We start from the raw sequence: 10,280 nt of genomic DNA, 5'->3' as shown, positions 1-10,280 counted from the left end.
CCTGATTTGAGCCTAACAGAATCTGGAAGATGGGTATTATGTATTCTCTGTCTAGAAGATAATACAACTGAGACTCAAATAAATGATCAATACTGGGGAACTCTGCAAGTGGTGATGAAATGAATGATTTATATGAGATGAGATAGACATCAAAAGTGAATCCAAGCCAGGCACCAGTGGCTCACACCTGTAATCCTAGCCACTCAGGGAGCTGAGATCTGAGGACTGTGGTTCAAAGTCAGCCCAAACAAGAAAGTCTAGTTAACCACCAAAAAGCTGGAAGTGGAGCTGTGGCTCAAGTGGTAGGTACAGTGCCAGCCTTGAGAAAAACAAAAGCCAAGAGACAGTGCCCAGACCCTGAGTTCAAGCTCCAGGTCCAGCACACACACACACACACACACACACACACACACACACACACACATACACACACACACATACACACTCACAAACTGAATCCAGACCAGGTGCCAGGGGCTCACACCTATAATCCTAGCTACTCAAAAGGCTGAGATGTGAGGATAGCAGTAGAAAGCCAGCCTCAGGAGACTATTAAAAAGATCCTCTATGCCATGCTCAGTTTAGTGAATTGACTTGTGTAGAGAAGAGACATCCATTAGACGTCCATCACGTGGTTAGGAGAAGCTCTCCCAAGCAAGAAGGAATAGAGCTGGGTGCTGGAAGAAAGCCAGGACTTTCATGGAGTCTTATAGGAAGTCAGTGCATCATCTGGTTAGGTCTAGTCATAGGGAAGCACTAACTTCAAATACAATATTAACGTCAGCCGGGCACCAGTAGCTTATGCCTGTAATTCTAACTACACAGGAGGCTGAGATCTGAGGATCATGGCTCAAAGCCAGCCTGAGCAAGAAAGTGCAAGAGATCTTATCTCCAATTAAGCATCAAAAAAAAAAAAAAAAGACAGAAGTGGAGCTATGGCTCAAATGGTAGAGTGCTAGCCTCAAGTAGCAAAGCTCAAGGACAGTGCCCAGGCCCTGAGTTCAAGCCTCAGGACCATCACACAAAAAAATATATATTTCACAGAAATCTCCATGAGTTTCTGTTCATATACCATTGATCAGAACCCAAAGTCATAGGGCGAGCTATCGCAGAAATCTCCATGAGCTTTCTGTTCATATGCCATTAATCCAAATGACATCATACAGCTGGCTATCCCTAGCTTCCACCTAATGGCTGGATAGATCTCTGCCCCAGTAAAGATAAGAAGTCTGGGAGTTAGCAAAAGAGGGCACTGGTCTTGGATAAAGTCTTGGACTTACTGCTGGTTACATGGCCACATCATGGTGCTTATCTTCTAATTTGGTAGATTGTATCATCAGGGATCTTTGATTGTAGCAACTGTCTCCCCAGCCAAGAATGAAGACAGTCAGAAGAATGTAAACCAGTGTGTGGAATCCCAGGAGGATGGGAGTCAGGCCATCGAAGGAGCAGGGCATTGTCCCTCCCCACTGGCAGTGGTCTGATAAACAGACTCCAACCACAAAAGTGGTCCAAAGGCTGAAGAATCTAACCTCTTGCTGGTTGCCTAGCAACCCTGCTACCTCCCCACACAGGGGTGAAAGATGACTCCCCAAAAGGAAGTCAGGAGAAGCTTACCAAGAGAAAAAGAGACTAGGATGCTGAGCTGCCTAGCAGGTTGGACCCTGGCTGAGATTGGTGAATTGGCTCAAGTTTTCCAGCTGACACATTCTCAAATGTTTCATAAAATTCATAATATTATACCTCAGTCCTAAAAACACATCTTTGCTCCAATTCTTTAAGACCTCAGAAAAATCCAATTTTCACTTTTCCTAAATGGAATCAGAGCTGCAAAAAAAAAAAAAAAAAAAAAAAAAAAAAAAAAAAGTTTACACTAAAGGAAAAGAAGTTTGGCTGGTTTTATCAGTAAGACTATCTCCTGGTTACATTTTATATATAGTGTTCTGAATGTAGGTTGGGGAGCTATTAAAAAATTAAATAAGAGATGAGCTTGCCTTTGTTATTTGACTTAAAGATGTTCACAGCAGGACATCATAAAAATCAAGATTTTTATATTGTTGCCTGAAAATAATCCCATAACCTAAACCAAGAACTCATAGACAGATCAAGCCATTAAAGACTATTACCCATGTTATTACTACTAAAATATTTATATATTATAATTTTGTAGTAAGATATTTCCAAGGAAAATAATACTGGGTTTAAATGTACCGATTACTAAAGCAATTCAAGCATAGCATTGTTTGAAAATATCTACCCAAGCAAAAGCTACTGTGACCAAATCAACATCTACTGCAGGTTTGCATTTTGTCCCCCTAATCGCCTTTTCTCTGAATATTGAAGATAGTTACAGTAAATGAAGAACAATAAAATTAAGCACAAGAGTAAAATTTGTTAAAAAATAAGAAAAATTAATGGTGGTCCAGGTGCCACTGTAATTCATCCCCCCATTAGATTTGTTTCTATATTGTGTTTTGAGGCCCTTACTCAGTTATTCAAAAATGGTGTAGACCCAGGCACCAGTAGCTCATGCTTATAATCCCAACTACTAAGGAGGCTGAGATCTGAAGATCACAGTTCAAAGCCAATCCAACCAGGAAGGTCCGTTGAGACTCTTATCTCCAATTAACTACCAAATAGCAAGAAGTAGAACTGTGACTCAAATGGTAGAGCACCAACTTTGAGTTGAAAAAAACCTAAGGCATAGCATCCAGGCCCTGAGTTCAAGCCCTAGGACTGGCACACACATACACACACACACACATGCACATATGCATGCACGCACACACAAACACACACAATTAGGGAATCTACTCAATAGGAGAGAAACACCACATTCCTTCTCTCTTCACTTGTTACTAATATAATGCCATCTCCTTCTAGATGCCAGCTTGTTCTACAAAACAATGACTCCCAGATTCATTTATAACTAGAAGCTGCCATGCTACAAGGTCTAAGACAAAGAGTTACACAAGAGTCATTTCAGTTAGTACTACTGCCCATGATATCTTGGACCCTTCTATGCAGAATGCAAGTGCAATTCCTGAAAAATGGCAGCCATTTTGCAACCCGAAGGCTACAAAGGAGGGGGGGGGGGCTTGATAAGACCTGATGAAGTTATGGAGATAATGTAGCTACTTATTTTCAACTTTTTCCATATGTAACAAAAATAGTTGCCATTTGCAATCAGGTTTCATTACTTTAATCCCTAACTGATACATACATACTATATAAGTTCAAGGAGATACATCAGTGAACAACATGTAGTCCCTGGACACCATAAACTTTCTATTTAATGGGACAAATGGTAGACAAATTGTTACAAGATGAACTATTTAATCACAACTACTACAATGGGGGTAATTGGGGTAACTAAACTAGTTTGAATAAAGGGGGTAGCCAAAGAAAATCTTTTTTTAAATCAGCGGCATAAAAACTGAGTCTTGGGCTGGGAATATGGCCTAGTGGCAAGAGTGCTTGCCTCCTACACATGAAGCTCTCCGTTCAATTCCCCAGCACCACATATATGGAGAACGGCCAGAAGGGGCGCTGTGGCTCAGGTGGCAGAGTGCTAGCCTTGAGCGGGAAGAAGCCAGGGATGGTGCTCAGGCCCTGAGTCCAAGGCCCAGGACTGGCCAAAAAAAAAAAAAAAACAAGAAAAACAACAACTGAGTCTTGCAGGATAAATAGGAATCAATTAGGGAGGAATAAATGGAGAAACAATTTCAATGACAAAGTATGGTCCCTGAGAGTGGTCTATAGAGGCTAGAGAAAGTGGCATAGTATGAGGCTGTAGCCATGATAACCTTGGTAAACACAGGGCCTCTGGACATGCTGAGAATTACAAGGCCATAGAGCTCTGGATAGCCATTGGTTAAGTGTAAAGTGATCTGACTTCAGTTGTAAAGAGATAATTATGTTTGCATTGTAATGTCATTGGTGGGCTAAGAGGTATAGTGGTAAAGTGCTTGAGTGAGAACATAAGATTCTGAGTTCAAGATCTATTGCTGACACAAATGAATGAATGAATGAATGAATGAATGAATGAATAAAAATAAAGTGACTGGCCTGGGATCATGCTTGTAAACCTAGTTACTTAAGTGGCTGAGATCTGAGGATAATGGTTCAAAACCAGCTTGAGCAGGAAAGCCCGTGAGATTCTTATCTTCAATTAACCAGCAACATTCCAGAAGTGGAAGTATGGCTCAAGTGGTAGTATACCATGTAAAAAGAAATATATTTGAGACTTTCTGGGGTAGCTGAAGGAAGAAATTGTTGAACAGTGACCTTTAATCATGAGAAATGAGAAAGATGGAAGAGCATATTTTGGAGGTAAAGTTCAAGTGCTCTGCCTTACCAAGCTTGAGTTTAAGCATCTTGGAGAATGCAATTATTATCATGGGCCCTCTTCTCTGAATACACAGAAGTGCTTGGAGAGTAGTAACTTGGGATGTGGGGAATCCCTCTACATTCCATCACGTTCCCTTACATATTGAAGTTAGTTGTGGTTGGTAGGAATTAGACTCTGGTATGCAAGTATTTGCATACAGAAGGGGCTCCCACATAGAGTTAATGCAGTTCATTTTAATCAAAATATAAGCAAAAGTTAAGACAGAGGTAAATGGATTCAAATAAAAGTCTCTTGGTGTGTGTGTGTGTGTGTGTGTGTGTGTGTGTGTGTGTGTGTGTGTGTGTGTTACTGGGGGTTAAATCCAGGGCCTGACATTACTGGTTGTCTTTTTCCCACAAAGTTGGCACTCTGGCACTTGAACTACACTTCCACTTCTGGTTTTTTGCTGATTAATTAGAGATGACAGACTAGTTTTCCTGGGCTAGTTTCAAACCTAGACCCTCAGATTGCAGCTTCCTGAGAAGCTGGGATAACAGGTGTGAGCCAAACAGATGTAAGCCATGGATAGCCAGCTTGATTTTTTTTTTTTTTTCCAGTCCTGAGGCTTGGACTCAGGGCCTGAGCACTGTCCCTGGTTTCTTTTTGCTCAAGGTTAGCACTCTACCTCTTGAGCCACAGTGTCACTTCTGGCTTTTTTTTCTATATATGTGGCACTGAGGAATCAAACCCAGGGCTTCGTGCATGCTAGGCAAGTACTCTATTGCTAAGCCACATTTCCAGCCCTGATTTTTTTTTTTTAACTTAGTTGTTTTTATTTTTTGAGACAGGGTCTCCCTATGTAGACCAAGCTGGTCTAGAATGTTCTATGTAGTCCAGGGTGGCTTCATACTCACCATGCTTTTGCTTTAACCTCCCAAGAGCCTAGATTATGAGATATGTGCCATCATGCACAACATTTTTGTGAATGGAGAAAACACATGAGGCTTACAGTTGAGAAGTAGGTCTATCTCATAATTATTATTTATGTATTTTTCAAAACATTTTTCCTACAATAGCTTCACATTTTCCCAGCCTTTTTATGCCACTAAACATCACCATATTGCTCTCATGAAAGAGAACAAGACTTGCTATAGTTACAATATATTTTGATTTAAAAAATGGTGAAGGGAGCTTTGGGAGTTAGATTTTCTACTAAATCTATCTTTACTCTTCTAAAATGAATGATTAGCCAGATGTTGGTGGTTCACACCTGTAATTCTAGCTTCTCAGGAGGTTGAGATCTGAGGGTCGAGGTTTGAAGCAATCCCAGAAAGGAAAAGTATGTAAGACTTTTATCTCCAAATAATCACAAGAAGCCAGAAGTGGATCTATGGCTCAAGGGGTAGAGCACTAGCCTTCAGCAAAAGAGCTGGGGGACAGTGCCCACACCCTAAGTTCAAGCCCCAGGACTAGCATGCACACACACACACACACACACACACACACACACACACAGAAATATATTTCTGTAAAAATTTGGAACACAATGTTTGACAACCGAAAGAAAATGATAGTGGAAATCCAAAGATATATCAGAAGAATGGTTGTAATGTATGTCTTTGCCAGATCCTAACACATGAGAAATTCTTTGAAACTCCTGTAAAGGGCCAGGCCTCAATAGAAGAAGAAGAAATGATTGGCTTTGATGGGAAATGGTGAAGCAAGATATTGGAAGTAAGACACCTTAGTGCTGTTCTTTGACTCTCCAGATGTATTTAGCAATATGAATATGAAATATGCTCAGTGAGACTTCCTACTGAGTGTTCCAGGCTCCTTAACAAGCATAACTGATAGGAAAATGGAATGTAAAATGTAAGTATTCCAAAATATAAATATATTCAGGATCCTACCTGACCTGCACTATTTTGCATAAATCTATCTTACAGCTGTTACACTAGCTCAGAGACCTATTAGAATCCTTTTATGACTCCATCATAATTATTTATTATTGTGCAGTTGCTTCCTATGACAAAATTTTTAGCATGTTGTTTGGTTTTGTTTTTTGGCAAAACTTGCTGGAAATTTCCCTGTACCTTAAGGATAAAAGACTGGTTTGGGAGATACATGCTTTGTGATATGATAAGAAATTATCCAGGCTGGGAACTAGGCTCATGCTTATAATCTTAGCTACTCAGGGGGCTGACATCTGAGGATTGAGGTTTGAAGCCAGCCTGGGCAGGAAAGTGTGAGACTCTTATCTCCAGTTAGTTGTGGCTCAAGTCTGCCTAGAGTGAAAAGGCTAAGGGACCCCGAGTTCAAGCCCCAGTATTGGCATAAGAGTAAAATAATAACAAAAGAGAGAAAAGGGAATGAGAGAGAAAAAAGGAAAAGGAGAAAGGAAAGAGAAGGGAAGGAAGGAAGGGTGTATGAGAGGGAGGTAGGGAAAAAGGAGAAAGGAAAAAAGAAGGAATCATCCAACATAGATATGGGATTTATGAGTTTAATGAAAAATGGAAATTGGAAAACGTAACTACCCCTTCTGAAAATGGCCTTGACCCATTAGGAAACTGAGTTAATTAGAAAATATTAAAGCCAGAGAGATCTCTTTAAATTTGATAGCAACTTAAAGAACAACAGGAAGAAATTACCTATTTGTGAGCAGAACAGAATGAAGAAAGGAAGGGGTTGGGTGATGCAGCTATAAAATTCAATGCATATTCTACAAAATTAAAAAAATTTGAGGGCAAGGGGTTGGGAGGGATGGGAGAGAATGCTGAAAGGATGAATCAATCAAGACATGCTGTATTCATGTACAACTTTGTAAAATGGTAACTCCTTTGTACAGCTACTTAAAGACAAAAATCTTTTTTTTTTCTAAAAAAGAATTTTTTTTTTGTTTGAAGCAAGGTATTCCCAACTAATATTGAACTGATGCTAGAAAATAACATTCCCTCTCTCCCTCCTGAATCCACCTGCTCAGCGCCATAAGCCCAGCTCCAAGTGGTATTTAGAGGAGCAGCTGGAGCAGAAGAAGAGTCTAGAACAGCCACAGTGGCTTGGTTGTGATCCTTTCAGAATATTCCTCACATACATTTTCTTTAGGAGACCTGTAAAATGCCTGTCTTTTCACCGATGTGCAATTAACCAATGATAAAATTCCATCTCTCAAGACAAACAGTTCTACATATTGTGAGGTTTATATAGTCATGTGACTCCCACCCATCAGGGTAGAAAATATGTTTTTCATTGTAAAGAGATCATTTGTGGGCTCAATGTACTCATTTCCTTACTCCTTCTCCAGCCTCTGGCAACCTGGCACTCATAAACCTGATTCTACTTCTTCACCTGATTCTTGCTTCACCATTTCCCATCAAAGCCAATCATTTCTTCTTCTTCTATTGAGGCCTGGCCCTTTACAGGAGTTTCAAAGAATTTCTCATGTGTTAGGATCTGGCACCTGATTCTACTTTTCTAAAATGGCATATGAGTGGAATCCCTCAATACTTAACCTCCTTGTATCTGAGTTCTTTTACTTGGTAAATGCTTTGAAATTCAGTAACCTTGTGATCATAATATTTCATTCCTCTGTTCCCTTTCTTTTTTTTTTTTTTTTCAGTCATGGGGCTTGAACTCTGGGCCTGGGCGGTCCCTGAGCTCTTCAGCTCAAGACTAGCACTCTACCACTTGAGCCAGAGTGCCCACTGACTGGATTTGAACCACGATCCTCAGATCTCAACCTCCTGAGTAGTGAGGAATATAGGCGTGAGCTATCACTGCCTGGCTTTCCCTTTCTTTTTTATTCTTTTTGTTTTGTTTTGTTTTTGTCAGACCTGGGGCTTGAACTCAGGGCCTGAGCATTGTCTCTGAGCTTCTTTTTGTTCAAGGCTAGCACTCTACCACTTGAGCCACAGCACCACTTCCAGCTTTTTCTGTATATGTGGTGCTGAGGAATCAAACTCAAGGCTTCATGCATGCCAGGCAACCACTTTACCACTAGGTCACATTCCCAGCCCTCCTTTTTATTCTTTTTGTGTGTGTTTTGTTTTTGTTTCTTTTTTTTTTTTTTTTTTTTTTGGTCAGTCATGGGGCTTGAATTCAGGGCCTGGGCGCTGTCCCTGAGCTCATTTGCTCAAGATTAGTGCTCCAGTGTCTGCCTGGACTACTGCCCGTGGGCCGCCACTGAAGGCCCTGACATGTGGCAGAAGGCGCTGGGCCCACCTCTAGATCATAAAAGAGAAAATGATTACCTGTTGGAAGAGCTTCTACACGAAAAGACTATCACGGAAATGTCCAAGTCTCAACACCTATCATTCTTTGAATCGGATACTCCACCTTCAGAATGTACTGGGTTACCTGTGGACTGGAGCATTCAAACTCAACTCCTTTTCACCTCTTCTCAACCCTTTACCTGGGCATATCACTTGAAAGCACAGGAAGAAGCTCAAGATCTAATCCAACCTTGTAAGGTAGTAGAAGTTACTTTGCCCTAAAATATTCAGGATTCCAAACTCTACACTGAGTTACGCTGTGCCTTCCAGCACAGTCTTATCTACCGGCTCCACCCCACCTTGCCTAGGCTACCACTGTTCCCTCTCATTGGAGTTGATAGAAAAATGGCTGGAAAGTCAAGCCTTTGGTCAAATGATGAAACCCTGCAGAAAATGAAGAGGAAAGTTTTTCTTGGTTAGAAGAGATGGGTGTACAAGATAAAATTAAAAAGCCAGATACACACTCCATCAAACTATGTAAAGAGAGACATGAAGTACAAATGGATCACAGACCAGAGTCTGTAGTGTTGGTGAAAGGAATCAACACCTTCGCATTGCTCAACTTTTTGATTAACTCCAAGAGTGTAGTTGCTACCTCAGGTGTACAGGCAGGACTTCCACCAACTCTGTTATCACCTGTGGCTTCCCAAGGTGCCTCAATGCAAATGCTTAGGGCATGGAGTGTTAATGTAAAGACACAAGCCCTTTCTGGATACAAAGGTCAATTTAGCTTGGAGATTACTGGTCCAATCATGCCTCATGCTGTACATTCTGTGACCATGCTACACACAAATCTTCCCATAGTGGGTCATCTCTGCAGTACTGTATCTGCATGAGCCAACCACTGTTTTTAATGTCTGTCCACCACTGAGCAAGGATCTTGCTAATTGTGGTTTATACTCTGAGACTCTGAAACAACTCACTCAAATACTACTACTGGGGCCTGCCTGCCCGCCTGCCTGCCTGCCTTGCTTAAAAATCAATTTACGTGTGTATAATTTATTTCTGTGCTTTGTGTCTGTCCATTTGCCAGTACTATGCTGTCTTAATAAAATGTTGTATAAGTATTTAAATCAATTAGAGTGAGTCCTACAACTTTTCTCTTTTTCAATGTTTTTGTGGCTACTTTAAACTTCCTGATTTCATATACTTTTTAGAATCAGCTTCTTGATTACTTTTAAAATAGCACTACCAAGCGCCAGTGGCTCACATCTGTCAACCTAGCTACTTAGAAGGCTGAGATCTGAGGATCACAATGAAGCCATCCACAATAGGAAAGTTTGTGAGACTCTTATCTTCAATTAACTACCCCCAAAAAGCTGTAAGTAGAGCTGTGGCTCAGATGGTATAACATGCTAGCCTAAGTAAAAGCCGCTCAAAAATGGTGCCCTGATGCTGGGTTGAAGCCCCCAGGAATGGTGCATGCATGCTCATGCAATCACATGTAAGCTATGTGTCACTTTGGGGAAATTGATATCCTGAGAATTTTGACTCTTCATATAGGATGCACTCCAATTAACTAGATCTTTTCTGATTTCTGTCATCTATATTTCTGTACTCTTGAAGATATTTTGTTAGGCTTCTTTCTAAATATTCTATGTTTGAGGTTCAATTTTAAATAGTACTCTTAAAATACACTGTTTGCCAATGATCCATTAGTAGTCTATAGAAACACAGTGTAA

At 40.6% G+C, this 10,280-nt stretch overlaps 1 pseudogene; it reads left to right on the top strand.

Moving 5' to 3' along the window:
* The first annotated feature begins 6,042 nt into the window (after window positions 1–6,042).
* On the top strand, window positions 6,043–9,684 carry LOC125349102 (annotated as a pseudogene).
* Window positions 9,685–10,280: the final 596 nt, after the last annotated feature.

Source organism: Perognathus longimembris, chromosome 1 (assembly GCF_023159225.1).
Source record: "Perognathus longimembris pacificus isolate PPM17 chromosome 1, ASM2315922v1, whole genome shotgun sequence".
Classification (NCBI taxonomy): Eukaryota; Metazoa; Chordata; class Mammalia; order Rodentia; family Heteromyidae; genus Perognathus; species Perognathus longimembris.
The sequence above is the reverse complement of the archived record's forward strand: the minus strand, read 5'-3'. Positions and strand labels throughout refer to the sequence as shown.